Source organism: Haemaphysalis longicornis, unplaced genomic scaffold, assembly GCF_048455015.1.
Source record: "Haemaphysalis longicornis isolate Haplotype H1 unplaced genomic scaffold, Haemaphysalis longicornis Haplotype H1 scaffold_5, whole genome shotgun sequence".
NCBI classification, from domain to species: Eukaryota; Metazoa; Arthropoda; class Arachnida; order Ixodida; family Ixodidae; genus Haemaphysalis; species Haemaphysalis longicornis.
The window spans coordinates 155,316,233-155,330,610 of NW_027526385.1; the positions used below are offsets into that span (position 1 = coordinate 155,316,233).

A 14,378-nucleotide genomic window follows, 5' to 3' on the forward strand; every position below is an offset into this window, starting at 1 on the left:
TATCTAGTGGCACTAACGCTAACCTTGAAGCCTTAAATTTAGGCCTGCGTACTGGCGCGTTCAAATACCAGCGCTTGATACCAATGGCGCACATTTTTTATATTTGTAACAAAACAGAAAAAAACCTACAACGGGCGTGTAAATACTACCAATGAATTAGAATATTTAGTCACCTTGAGCAATTTGTTAGCTGTCACTTTATCGAATGTGTTAGTCGCACTTTTGTTAAAAGTAAGTTTTAGTTAACGCTCAGTCACTGCAATATTGCTCTGACCACTGCAATTCCCTTTGCGATAGCTATACCGGATGTGTGCATTACAATAAGTGTGTCATCGTACCGCCTGCCCCCCGTCCGTCATTAGGTGTGCTACATTGCGGAAATCTTATAACAGATTATGCTGTTACAAAATGAAAGCAAAATTTGACGCGCGGTGCACAGATGGGAGTTTTTTGGGTAGACGCTCTTTAATTCGTCCACAGCAGTACTCCCCTCCGGAACGAGTAGCAGTAGAAGTAATGTAGCGAGTTGGGCAGTCGGTACAAGTGAACCTTCGAAAAAAAGCAGATCTGAAGGCGACAAAACTGCAGAAAAAGCAGAAAAGATGATCGCTGGGCGAATGGGACAGTGTGAGGTACCGGCCTGCCTTTCTGCACGTGTCATCTGCTTTATTACTGTTTCTGCTTCCAAGACAAGGTCAATGTCTGCAGTTTCTTGCCAAGGGATTAGGTCCGCACCTGAACAGTTTTCCCTGAAATATCTGTTGTTATTTGTATCTGTAAAAAAAGGAACTTGTCCACTGTACCGTCCTCAAAAACTGACCCCGGAACTCACTTCCTTCGCATTGATGACACGTTCGGTTGTGAAAGGGAGGGCAAAGTATTGGCAATATCCACGTATTGGTGCTTTTTTTTACTTATACAGTTTTACTTACTTTTTGCGCAATATTTTAGAACAACGTGATTCGCCTTTTCTTTTTTGTTGTTTTCCGCGTAAACACATCTTTAAACAAAACTGGCGCATTTGATGACCCGGGCTTTATCTCTGCTCCGAGGCGCAGCTTATGTTGCAGGCCGGCAGACTTATTTTAACCAGCTGGTGATATTAAATGTGGATCAAAATCTAGATACACGGACATTCTCGATTTCCATCTACTTCTGAAAAATGGTCGTGGGAAGGGAGATCGAGGCCACTTGTGGTCAGCAGCAAACGGCTTAGCCACTGAGCAGCTCATGCGGTCACACTTGTCAAGTATTAGCAATTTGCAGGTGTCGGACCTTTTAAACAAATTACTAAATGCAAAAAGTTTGCACACATCGGATGTGGGCTTTCGCTGTTGCGCAGTGGAGCACTCCTGCAGCCTGACTGCTCCTATAAAGTCGCAGCTAGGGAAGGGCGAAGTCGTTTTATATCCCCTGCAAGCTGCCGAGAATGACATTTCGTTCGGTCAGCTTGCACTACCCTCGCGCTTCCAGCAGCAACAGATCATTGCTACATTGGCGCTCATTCATTTCCCCTGTTGCTACATAGAACGTGGTAGTGTTCAATTGTCTGGAGGGGAAAGTGCGCTGGCGGGTTAAGCTGATGGCACGTGAAAGATAAAAAGGCCTGAATTGCATTTACAGTGCAATATCAACAACGGAGGGTCGAACTGTTTCGGCATGAACCTTTAACCGTTATTTCTTTTTTGGGTTCAGTTCCGGTTCGGGTTCAGCGTGCTCAAAAAATAACAGTTCGGGCTCGGGTTCAGTTCCGGCGAAAATACTGGTTCAGTTAGGTTCCGGTTCGACACCCTGATTTAAAATATGTTACGCCGAATGGTTGCTGTTGAAAATTGGTAGGAGATATCTCCTGATAAAAAGTAAGCATTTTACATAGTTATCTAAGTATTGAAATATCGTGCTAGTACTCCTTTAATAATTTTTTTTCTTTTTTTTTCTCAAACCAACGCAGCTGACTAATCGGTCAATTAACCGAATAAAGCCTGCCGAAGCTGACACCATGCACATCAGAAAATACCGATTGTTTTTTTCTTTCAAAGCAATGCACCAAGGTCATGCGGCTTTGACCAATACGATAATTCATTTTACAGTTCAGATGAAGCTAAACAAAAACAAACACCGGAAGTTTATGTAGGGTGCCCTCTGAATACTGAAGTCTTCGTTAATGTTTTGATACGAAATTTCTTTCCTTACTTTCCCTCAGCTTTTTATGTTCTCCCTTCTTTTGCATCCTGGATTCCGCCCCTCTTGAAATTAAATTCTGCGAACGCTTTTGGTCTCATTTATCTATCTACTGTCGTACTACGTCACGACCGGAATAAAAAGAAACCGGAAGTCGCATTGCGTTTCCAAATACATCAGACGGTGTCGCTGAAATAGTACAGTACCCAACATACATCTTGGGACTACTATACTCTGATAGTTGTATTAAGCCCTAAACATTCTACAAAAATGGAATGTTTAGGTATATTAAATGTAAGCGCAGCGACCAACAGGATCTATACAATTACCCGCCGCGGTGGCTCAGTGGCTAAGGCGTTGCGCTGCTGAGCACGAGGTCGCGGGTTCGATTCCCGGCCGCGGCGGCCGCTTTTCTGATGGAGGCGAAAAGCAAAAACGCCCGTGTGTACGAGATTTCGGCGCACGATAAAGATCCCCAGGTGGTCAAAATTAATCCGGAGCCCTCCACTACGGCGCGCCTCATCGCCTGCGTTGCGTCGGCGCGTTAACCTCTACAATCAATCCAATCAGGATCTATAGAATTCGCATCAGAAAACGAAAAAAAAGGTGATGGAGGTGCTGGGTATCGATCCCAGTACCTCTCGCATGCTAAGCGAGCGCTCTACCATCTGAGCTACACCCCCACGGTAAGAAGACGTCGTAGAATCCCGTTAGGTGCGTACAACGCCGCAAAGGAAACTAGAGCACACGAGGGCGCCGAAGAAACCGGCTCTCACCGCGGACTCACCGCTGTGAATTCTAATGCTGGCGCAGGGCTTGCAAAAAGCATCAACGGAGAATGTTGCGGAATGTGGCGCTTAAAACATGGTGTTGTTTCTGGGCTACCTATTTAAAACGAAAATTTCAGTCGTATGTCCACCTGCAAGTCGACTGAGCCACCTGATGAAAAGTAAAAAAAAAAAAAAAAACGCTTCAACAAGGAGTATATATAGGTGATACCTTTGCAGACTATAAAAGTCTGTGGCATGCGGCCGCTCATGTGTGCAATGTTCAACAATATAAAACACTGGACACATTGAGCAAACCTTTGGAACATTATTTACAGGCTGAATTTTAAAAATTAAAATGGGCTGATGACTGTCATTACCCGCGGTCAATAAAAATGAGTGCGTTAAAGTGGCGTAGAAACGAAGAGAGATTAACTAAATACAAAATCAAATCAAAATCAAATCAAAATCAAATCAGTTTATTCCAACACAAAATGCTGAGAACCGTGAAAAAAAAAACCCTCAGAAAGGGCTTTACAGGGTCCATGGCCCCTATACAAAGCAGATGCAACTGGAACAGACATATTAAATTTACAATCGTGCAACACCTGCATGGTTGATTAGCAGTCATGGTACATCATAAAATTCACACATTCACACATCATAAAATTCCCACACATAGTACATCATAAAATCCACATACATAAAACGGATGATACATGAACAGTCTTATATACATGGTACATTGTTCAAATGAAATAGCAACTGTTAACGTAGCATTTGTTCACTGTAATTCGTTCGGTTCTTTGGTATTTGCCAACGGTTAAATCGGCGAATATTTCGTGGGTGGAGTTTAAGCTTCAGTGGGAAATACTGCATAGTACATTGTTATTTCTTTATACATTGGTTTGGTAGCGTTTGAGCAGCAAGGATTTATAGAAATGGGTCACTGGTAATAACTTCTGATCTTCAAAAAAGGAGGCTGTGTGACTATCGTATGCAGCGTTCATGATGACGCGAAGTGCCTTTTTTTGTACTTTGCAAAGTTTAGCAATATTCGCCCGAGTTGTGGTGCCCCATACCAAGTGACAATACTGCAAATGCGATAAAAACATGGCCCGATAGAGTAAGAGCTTCACACTTTTGGGCAGGGAAAGCCTAAGTTTAGAAAAACACCAGTAATGCGACAAAGGTTTGATAACAAGTGGTCAACATGAGCATTCCACGACATGTGTTGCTAAAACACTACTCCAAGACACATCACCGTAGGTACAAAAAATGAAATGTCGTCCTGAGCCAAGGTGAGGCCCCTAGACAAGCGGTACAGCGCAGGTTCTCAACTCGGAACACGGACATTGGTCAATTTAAAGCTGTAAGTTGAGCAATGTCCGTGTAAGCGACTGTGCGCGACTGGTCTAGACCAGTCGCGCAGAAGACGCTGTAGTTATCGACTGAACTGGGCAAAAAACCACCGCAGTTTTATATTCGAACCTACCCGCAGCAACGGCCACGGACACGCTTGCCATCGACCACGCCACCATAAGCCACCAATGAGAGCCCTACTTGATTATCATAACGGACTCGCTTCCAGCCTTCCGCTATAAAAGCCGGACTCGTACCTCCCCGAGCCGTCTAGATGTGTCTCATGTATATATATGATCTGTCAGACGACGTCGCGAACGGCACGAAAAGAAATCAAAAGTCGCATCTGCGTTTCCACATCCGCCAGGCTGTGTCGCTGGAATAATACAGTACCCAACAAACATCTTGGAGCCACTATCTGTCAACCAGTGACTCAAACACGGATAGTTGTATTGAGACCTAACATTCGGCAGAAATGGAATGTTTGGACATGTGAAATGTAAGATACTCGTATCTAATGCGCATCGAATAACAGGAGCAATACAATTCGTATCCGCAATTTCGAACGCTCACACAATCCGAGTGTAGCAGAATACGGAATCATCGCCTCCTGCATTTTAGGTGCGAAGCCCTTTAAGGACTGGGGCTGTCCTCGTCTCCTGTCGTCGTCGTCGTTTCATGAAGTCACGGTACTAAAACACCGGTACACTTGTCTTCCAACGCCTCGCGCTAGAACGCTTCGTCCTTCAAAGACACGAGACTTTTAAAGCAAAGCTGCATACCTCTACCCCCCAACGGTTTCATCTCCGAGGGCAAAAACGCCAAGGCGCCAAGAATACACTTATACACTCCATACTTCGCCCCTCCCCAGGTTTTATGTTAGTAGAGATGGCCCGGATACTTAAACGCAGAAAGTTGGGTCTGCCTATGTGTCTGTCTATCTGTAACTCGATTCCGCCACCCGGCCAAAGCGAAACAGAAACTGCGAGAAAGCGCAGCTAAATCTAAACGTCAAAGTCCGGTGTCAATGTTCATACTTGCCAACATTGCCGCACAAGAACAAGATATTGCACAAACATATGGCAGAAAATCAATACATAAGTTATATTTTCAGTGTTCCTTTATTAAAATAATAACGGATGCTCGGTTTTTGCGATATCTGCATCAACTGCAGAAAAACATTTACTCCGTCGCTTGCTGTTGTCCGCGCTACTAAAGCTTATGACGGCATTTTGAGAAATCAAATGGCAACAGTAACGAAATGCTCCACGATAGGTTTAACGTTCCGCTTGGAATGCTCGTGGAGTAGGGCAACGTGGTTCTATAAACGTTGGAGTAGGGTGCCTTGGTTCCCGCGCGTCTCCACCGCACGACACCGCTGGCGTCGAGGCACGCGACCTGGAGCAGTGGAACGCGGTAAATTTAAAATGACTAGAGCAAGCAACCTCTAGGTATTATCTTGGCAGGAACGAGACGGGAGAGGAACAGCATCAGAGGGGAGCGGGAAAGAGAAAAGAAGCATTTACTCGGCAGGGGCGTCTGTCGACTATCGTATTTAGTCGACATGTGCACCGAAAGGAGCAGATACGCGGCCATTTTTTTCAATGCCAAACGCATCGTCCCGATCACAACGGGAGTGAAGGGGATGCCTGCTTCGAGCACATGCCGTAAGCTGAGGCCACAAGCGCCGCGGTGGAGCACGATATTCCTACGTCGCCGCTCACTTTCTACCAAGCGTCACCCCAAGATAAACCGGTCACGTGACTAAAGCACTGGGAAGGCTAGCAAATCTGGGCGAGCAGCAGGAGTAGCAGGAAAGGGCTCGGTTGGCCGCTTGGCGCTGATGCATTCAGCATTAAAAAAAACAGTATGCGATACTAAATTCACACTTTCATCAGCACTATTTGGAACAAAAAAGTCAAGACTAAACTAAAAAATAAAAAGATGGAGGTGCTGGGTATCGATCCCAGTACCTCTCGCATGCTAAGCGAGCGCTCTACCATCTGAGCTACACCCCCACGGTAACACAGCGTTGTAGGATCCCGTTAGGTGCGTGCAGCGCCACGACGGAAACCAGAGCACGCGAGAGTGCCGAAGAAACCGGCTCCCACCGCGGACTCATCGCTCTGCATTCTAATGCTGGTGCAGGGCTTGCAAAGAAGCTGCAGAGAATTTCGCGAAATGAAATGCTTTAAACACGGTAGTGTTTCTTGGAATGCCTAAAACACGGAAAGTTTAGTTTTCTGTCTGTCTGCCACTCGACTGAGCCGCCAGGCCAAAAGTTTAAATGAATTCTTGAAAAACTATATAAGAGCGATACCCTTCCAGACTGCAAAAGCTTGTCGCATGCAACGTTCGTGTCTAGATTGTTCAGCAAAATAAAAGACTGGAAATATTGAGCAAAACTGAAGTACATTGCTCAGAGTAGCAGCACCTTTTAAATTAAATCTGGCTTATGACTGGAATTTGTGGGAGCGAATTAAAATGAACGTGCTAAAAGCGGTGTCGAAGAGGAGAAGACAGGGTGAGGCTCCCCGACAAATGGTACGCGCAGACCCTCACACTCGGTGCATGGACATCGCACAATCTAAATACCAGTCGCGCAAATAACCTCGTAGTCTTCCACTAAACTGGGCAAATAGCAACGAAGGCATCGTATAAGAACCTACCCGTAGCAGTGGCCGCCGAAACACTTGCCATCGCCCACGCGACCACAACTGAGCAGCAACAGCCCCACTTGACTACCATAACGGACTCCCTACAAGCCTGCTATCCAGGGGCGGATCCAGGTTTTTAAATGCGAATGCATTTATTAGCCGGGGGTTGTCTTGCTCCGTTGGCCGGCGTGCGGCTGCATTCCTCCAGCGCGAGCGCACGTGAGCGCGCGCCTCGTAGTTCTGCCTTCGTCGTCGTCGTCGTCGTAATTGCGAATGCATTTCTTAGTCGGGGGTTCACACAATGCAACGTGAGCATTACGCCTCTCCCTGGCGGTGACGTCACTGCAGTTGCTTCCACGTCATCATCATCGGTTGGAGAAGAAGAAGAAGACAAGTCTGCGAAGCGAAGAGCGCGTAATGCCGAACGCGTTACGCGCTCGGGAACATCAAGAAGGAGTCTAATCGTTTGAACGCGCTTCGGGTTCTTTGGAACGAGTTTGGAAGAGGAGGTGATGAGAACGGTGACGCCATCATCGCGGTCTGTGACGACAACCCTCATCTGGCACCGTTCAGGTCGTACCTGGTGTGTGCCTCGTGCCGCGAGTCTCTGGTCAACGGGCGCGTTCCTTCGATGAGCGTGAGTTTCGGCTACCGGTACCCTCCTCGTCCGGCGCACCTTCCCATTACTGCTTGCCGACTGGTGCCTTGATAGCGATGGAAGACGCCATTACTCGCAACACACACATCGGTGCACCCAATGCATTCGCATTTCTGCACGATTCCCTTCGGAGAGGTGCGAGGGAATTTTTTCTGAGGGGGCGGTCAGCTTCTATCAGTGATGATGATCATGAGGAGGAGGGAAAGGAAGACTAGGAGTAGTAGCCCTGTTTATTCAGCGATATTTCAGAAAAGCAAAAATTTACTAAAAAGAAAAATTCACCAACTAGACCTTTTCAATGGCTCGTGTGGTCGTCTCCTTTGGGGTATAAATTCAAAAATTAAGGAAGCGGTCAGGACATCCGGCCCCCCTCTGGATCCGCCGATGCTGACATCTATAACAAGTCGGCCTTTCACTCCCCCCGTGCCCTGACTTCACGGGACTCTCCGTACAGCTCCAGCCTCCCGAATTACCCAAACACAAAAAAAGATATACCTTACACCTCACCACGCTTTTGCCAACCATCGAGCGTACGTCTACCCGCGACTGCGAACAGGGACATTCTAGAATTAAGCCATCCTGTCGCGCATCGCTCCAACCTTCTTCCCCTACAACTGCCCACAGTGCGAGACCTCGATTTCTGCTTTCCACCTGGGGTACTACACTGTGGCCACCACCCTCACCCACTCCCCTCCACATCCTGAGCAGTGGGGGACGGCGCTGGCCAGCTCGGCGCCGGAGAGCCAACTCGCTCTGGGTCAACGTGCGGGGATGTAGCGCAGGCCCGCGGCCTCATGAACCCAGGAGGCTGACCCCAATACCCCCCCTCCCCCTTCCACACAAACACACACACACTCACGTAGACACACACTTGCGCGCTCCTGAGAGCGGCGGAGAGATACATATGTTGCCTTCTCGTTGTGCCGACAGCCCTCTTGTCCATACCAGTCATCATCATCAAGCTGGTTATGTCCATTACAGGGTGAAGGCCTCTTTTATACAGGGGGAGAAAGAGAGCAAACGTGTTTTTACGAAAAGCAAAGGACATGAGTCGTCAGGCCAAGACCCTTTGAGCTCTCCCATCTTCAACCACCAGCAGGCGCTGATCATTGAAGTCGGAGTTAGCCAGGGCTCTGTCTTGAAGCTCGTAAGAAGGCGACGGATGGCGCGAATGTTGTGGGGCATTGTCTCAGCCTCCTACCGCAAGAAAGAGCGTCGCGCCAGCTTCGCGGAAGCGGCATATCGTGGAATATATGGTTGGGTGCAATATTTACATGATTAATTCATATTTACGTTCGACTGCTCTAAACCTGCACTGTTTTACTCCCTTATTTACCACCGAATTTCATTTATCTCATCCCTCCATCGAGTTATCCATCCTCTCCTACTTCTGCTTCCACCTCTCCTCGGCGATTCTGTGACCGCGGGGGTCCGACGGTTGCCCGTTCTCTTCATTGCATGCCCACACTCTACCAGAGCAGGGTATAATAAATCTACGTTCAAAACTCAGTCGGCACGCCAACAAATCAATACGCTCTATCTCGATCCACATGCAATGCGAGAGCGAACATTAGAGCGTGAAACAGAAAACCCTTGCGGAAACCGGTTGCAATCTACCGAGCCACCTTCGGTACCCTTGCGTGCTTCGCCTTCTGACGCTGCGTGCAGTCCACACCTGGTGGGGCTCCCATTGTAACCTCTAATTGCACGGTGGTGTATCTCAGATGGTAGAGCTCTCGCTTAGCATGCGAGAGCTACTGTGATCGATACCCAGCACCTCCCATGGGTACTTTTTCCTTTTATTTTTTCGTCTTGCCCACGTTCCAAGCTCTTATTAATGTTTTCTATGCTCGCAAAACACTCCGATGTTGTTTCAGTCACTGTTCCGAATAAAGCGTACTGTGCGATATTGTAGTGTGAGCTACACTGGCCGAAGCTGAGCAGTTTCGCGTGGCTCCTGGAGAGCCTTGCTGCGCATGCGCGAGGAGCAGTGACGCGTCTCACGGCGCACAGCTGGCGTGCCCGGAGCCGGCCGGAGGCGGCCGGAGCCGCCGCCGCTGCCGTCTTGACTGGATTGGATTAGATTGGATTGAAAATCGTTTTAGCAGCAGTAAGCATGATAATCAGCTAATCTGAGGCAACAAGCAAGGAAAGCTAAAAATAAGCAGCTGAACCTTAGCTCACGCTACGTATCTCCTGGCATAGCCGAGCTAAGCCACTGCTAATTTTTTACGCCATTCGTAGAAGAGCTCACGAGGCTCAGGAACGACTGTGCTCCATCCCCATGACGGGCTTACCCACGTTCTCGTGAGCATGCTAAATTTTAAAGCATAAGAAGCCGGAACGTCGTGTAGCTCGTCCCCAACGATGCTAGTTCTTACCAGCACGGGAAAGGAGATCCCGAAATCTGAAACCTCCTAGCAGGGGAGTGACCGTGACCTCTGGTAATGCTGCGAACGGCGTTCGCGTGACTGAAGTGATTTTCTGGGTAACTTTACCGTGACGTCTCGTCGTTTGAGGGCTGCTGCGTTCGTTGCCTGCTTTGGTTCGTCTTTGTTCTCGATGCGGTTTGCTTACGTCCAGTCGCTGCTTCACGTTTGCGCCCATCCGAAATTTTTTGTGCGTTATATTTACCATAGGGCAGTTCTTCAAACTGTGTTTGTATTCGTCTAAGAGTTGGGTCGTCGCTTCGGAGCAGAGCGGACGTGTCTGCGCGCTCGTCCGCTTCATCGTGGCTTTGGATGGACCACGCCGGTCGTCGGCTTGTGCTCTGCTGGTGCGGACTGTCGAGTGCAAGCTACCGCTCACTAGTACTACCCTGTCGGTCTCTGTCATGTGCAGCGATCTCCCAAGAGGTCGGAACTGCCGCCGACCACACTCCTCTCCACAGCCAGCTCGCGTCTATGCTTCACCGTCCCCGTCGAGGCTCCTCGCCTCCTAGACGCAGCATGCCGATAGACAGCTGTGTTCGATGTGGGCTCTGTGCGACGAGGTCGACCACAATGGAAGCACTCTCCCCTATTCTCTTTTCATCTTTCTAACATTTACTTTTCTCTGTCCTATCCTGTAATATTTCACTATGTTCCCACCCCTGCACCGGTTTGAGTGAATGCAGAGGGACTCCAAGATGAGTTCAATAATTTCGTGAGTGTATTTCTTCCAGACTTCTTTTACCCGAACCGCTATCACCCCCACCGCATGCGTCGAGGTGCGGTATTTGACCGATTGTTTTGTTGTTAGCACTACCTGCAGCAAACACCTGCTTCGTTCCTGCTTCGGCTTGTGCTTGTGGGAAGCTTCCATGCAAAGTGTGCGAGTTGTAATGGATGTAATGGATGAACACTTGATGATCACTGGATGGATGAACTTGTAATGAATGAACACTGATCGAAGCATACCGACTGCCAAGAGCAAAATAAAAAAAAAAAGTTACTAATTTTTTTCTTTAGTGGATTGTCGTTTTGGAAGACATGTCGTGGCTCCTCATAAAGCATTACAATTGTTGCTTTCGGATATCTTGCAAGCGGAGGTTTAAATAAGTCATTGATTTATTCATTGTAGGGTTTAACGCGCCGACGCAACGCACGCGATGAGGTGCGCAGTAGTGGAGGGTTCCGGATTAATTTTGATCACCTGGGGATCCTTAACGTGCGCCGAAATCTCGTACACACGGGCGTTTTTGCTTTTCGCCTCCATCAGATAAGTGGCCGCCGCGGCCGGGAATCGAACCCGCGGAGGTATAGGTCACATCTCGTAGTGTTTCATAGTGATCGGAAAACAAAATTTCACCACCCATAGCAGATTTACTCTAACAAATGTAGCAAATTGCATCCCTAAACATTTTTTTTCTCAAGACAACTCAAAAAGAAAATAAATTACGTTGCGAGTCACGGCCCATGAAATAAATTGCTTCTGCAATATGTCCACTTCTACAGAAAGACCGGATTAATCGGATGGGAGCATAATCGGATATACCGAAGCCCCGAGTAAAGTGAAACACCAGCGCTAGGGCCTGGGGGATAAAAGGTCCCCTTATACGGCAGCATGTTAACAGAAACAAGAAGCTGTTGCAATGAACTGATGGCGACAGTCGAAGGGGGGAGTAAAAACGACATGAGCCTTTAAAAAAGCAAACTTAAAGGAATCCTAGACTAGGTATGCCTTTCACGGGGTGAGGACCATAACATCAGCCTCTGCTCGACGGATAAAAAATATTTATTCTCTCTCTCTCTCTTAGTGCCAAACAGCTTCTCACCACAGATTAGCAGTCGTTAACATTGGGTACTACAATAAACAAACAGGATTAGTAATGCCGAGAGTGATCTTCAGAGATTCTTTCGCACATTAAAGGGTCGAAGCGTTACCACCCTTGGCCGTGAAAGCGAAAGAGCGCCAATCCTATACTTCGCGCCTAATTTATGAGTAACTAGTGGCAGAAATTGTGTCTATTACCCTAAAAATGACCCTCGTGAAGCTAAAAGCTTCCTATAATTGAGTCATAATAAGTGCCTGAAGAATTAGGCGGGCACTCTTTTGTCAGAAATGTTTGAGTGCCGGGAGTTTTTTTATTTTGAAATATTTTGTTTGTCGCTTGCTGCGATACACTGGCAGGGGAGAAAAGTGAAACAGCGCAGCTTCTGCACTCATTGTACGCCAAACTCTACAGCACGGCTGATATACACTTTATTCATACATTCTCTAATCCACAAATCGATACAACTGCTTACTAGGATGTTCGCTGAGAACGATACGAAAAAAAATGACGAAAGCCCCATTAAGTTTTTTTCCGAGTTTTTCCGAGTAAGTTTTTTTGCTGCGTTCACACTGAACATTTGCTTTAATTACATACAGCAGGAACATGATCAGAGAAAGTTGGTGGAAGATACTTAAGAAAAAATAGCGCAACACACGGGGCGGGCGAACACAAGCACTACGGAAGGACGCTATGTGTTGTTTCGTTCTGTCTTTTGAACTATTTTTTTTCTTAAATAGCTACATGCTCAATAAAATTATGAGAACACTGCAGCGTTTAAACCAAAAGAGTAAAAGAAACCCAGACACGCGCTCTGGCTACCTATCAACTGAGCAATCTTTATTGCTCTGCTCCAGGCAATATCAAACGTTGGTTACATACAGAGTGTCGTTCCCAAAGGTCACTCACCGTATTCGATTTGTTTCTCTTACTCTTTGGTCATGCAGGGCTATTGATCACAGCAGGTCTACACTGAATGAGGGCCTCTGTGTTTTCTTTTCCGTTACCTTATTCTCTATCTTTGTACCTACATACGCACACACATAAACGCCACAAAACAGCTGCTTTTGACCCTAGCTCCTTCACAAGGCCGAACCAAGAGAAGTTTTCAACATTAAATACTAAAGACGGATTTTAAAATGAATTACCTTAATCGAGTTCAGCCCCAATACAACTGTTTTGTTTTTTTATTTTTACTAAACAAGCAACACAGGTTACAAGAAAATAAAAAAAGAACACGAAAGCATATTGCGTATCCGCATGTTCCAAAGTGTATCACAGCATTGTTCACACTCGCACGCTTAGTTTAGCAGCTACGACGTGCTTACTGTTGATGCAGGCTTGAATATTTATAGTTCATGCCATAATCTGGTGGAACAGAACATCCGAACATACTGAATGTCAATGCCCTGAATCAATTTGTTTGAGATAACAGGAGCTAATTGATTTGGATTCGGAACTTCTAATATTTGTGGAGTACGAGTCTAGAAACGAATGAAATAAACGTTTAATTTAGAGACATTATTAAAGACAACAACAAATTAAAGGAAATAATAAATTTACACGAGGGCCTCTGGGACAAAAACAAACAATGGAGGTGCTGGGTATCGATCCCAGTACCTCTCGCATGCTAAGCGAGCGCTCTACCATCTGAGCTACACCCCCACGGTAAGACGGAGCAGCCGAATCCCGTTAGGTGCGTACACCGCTCTAGTGGAAACTAGATCACGCGAGAGTAGCCGAAGCAAACCGGCTCCCGCCGCGGTATCTCCGTTGTGCATTTTAATGTTCGGGCTCGGCTCGCAGGTCAACCACCCAGCGCCGTTTGGAACGTTGGTGTTTTTTTTTACGTTAAATTTAAGCATGATTCTGAATAAGGGAATTTAGTAAGGGTGCATCTAGAAGTCATGAATGAAATGTGAAATAGGTTTCAATTTCTATTATTCGTAAATTCCCTAAAGGGCCCCTGGAAGCCTTGTTCTGAGGCAAACAAAGGGAAATATTGCACTCAATAAATGATGGTGAGAAAAAAAGCGAGTATTTACAACTATTTGAAGTAATACAACGCGCGCGACAAGTGTAGCGTTTATAACGTAGGCTGCCAATAGGTTGTCAGCCCTTTGTCAACCTATTCGTACCTTTCGACACTTTAGGGGGACGAATTGGGTTGGGTAGTTTTACATACCTTGGGGTGTAGACCGTCTGCCTTTACTGTTACGGTGACCTTTAAAGCCCCCAGGTTGTGTTCGGTTGCCCCACCTTTATCCTGAAATTGCTTTTCATGTGGTTGCATTGCCCTATGGTTATAGGGAACATGTATTCAGCCTATATGGAACCGCTGCCATGTCGGCACGGCAGGCGGTGGGCGCGTAGTTAAAATGTGACGTTCATAAAAACAAAAGTCAGAAGCCATTTTACTTTCCGAAGGTGGATCACCAGCGAAGTTATCCAGCATAGGGCATCCGAAAGACGCACAATTTAGGGGAAAGGAGTGAAGAAGT

The 14,378-nt window shown here is 46.8% G+C and overlaps 3 non-coding genes across 3 annotated transcripts; all 3 read right to left on the reverse strand.

Moving 5' to 3' along the window:
• Positions 1-2,791: 2,791 nt before the first annotated feature.
• Positions 2,792-2,864, reverse strand: Trnaa-agc (transfer RNA alanine (anticodon AGC)). The gene has a single exon. It is a non-coding gene; the product is annotated as a tRNA-Ala (tRNA).
• A 3,391-nt stretch (positions 2,865-6,255) lies between these two features.
• Trnaa-agc (transfer RNA alanine (anticodon AGC)) lies at positions 6,256-6,328 on the reverse strand. The gene has a single exon. It is a non-coding gene; the product is annotated as a tRNA-Ala (tRNA).
• Positions 6,329-13,469: 7,141 nt separating this feature from the next.
• Trnaa-agc (transfer RNA alanine (anticodon AGC)) lies at positions 13,470-13,542 on the reverse strand. The gene has a single exon. It is a non-coding gene; the product is annotated as a tRNA-Ala (tRNA).
• Positions 13,543-14,378: the final 836 nt, after the last annotated feature.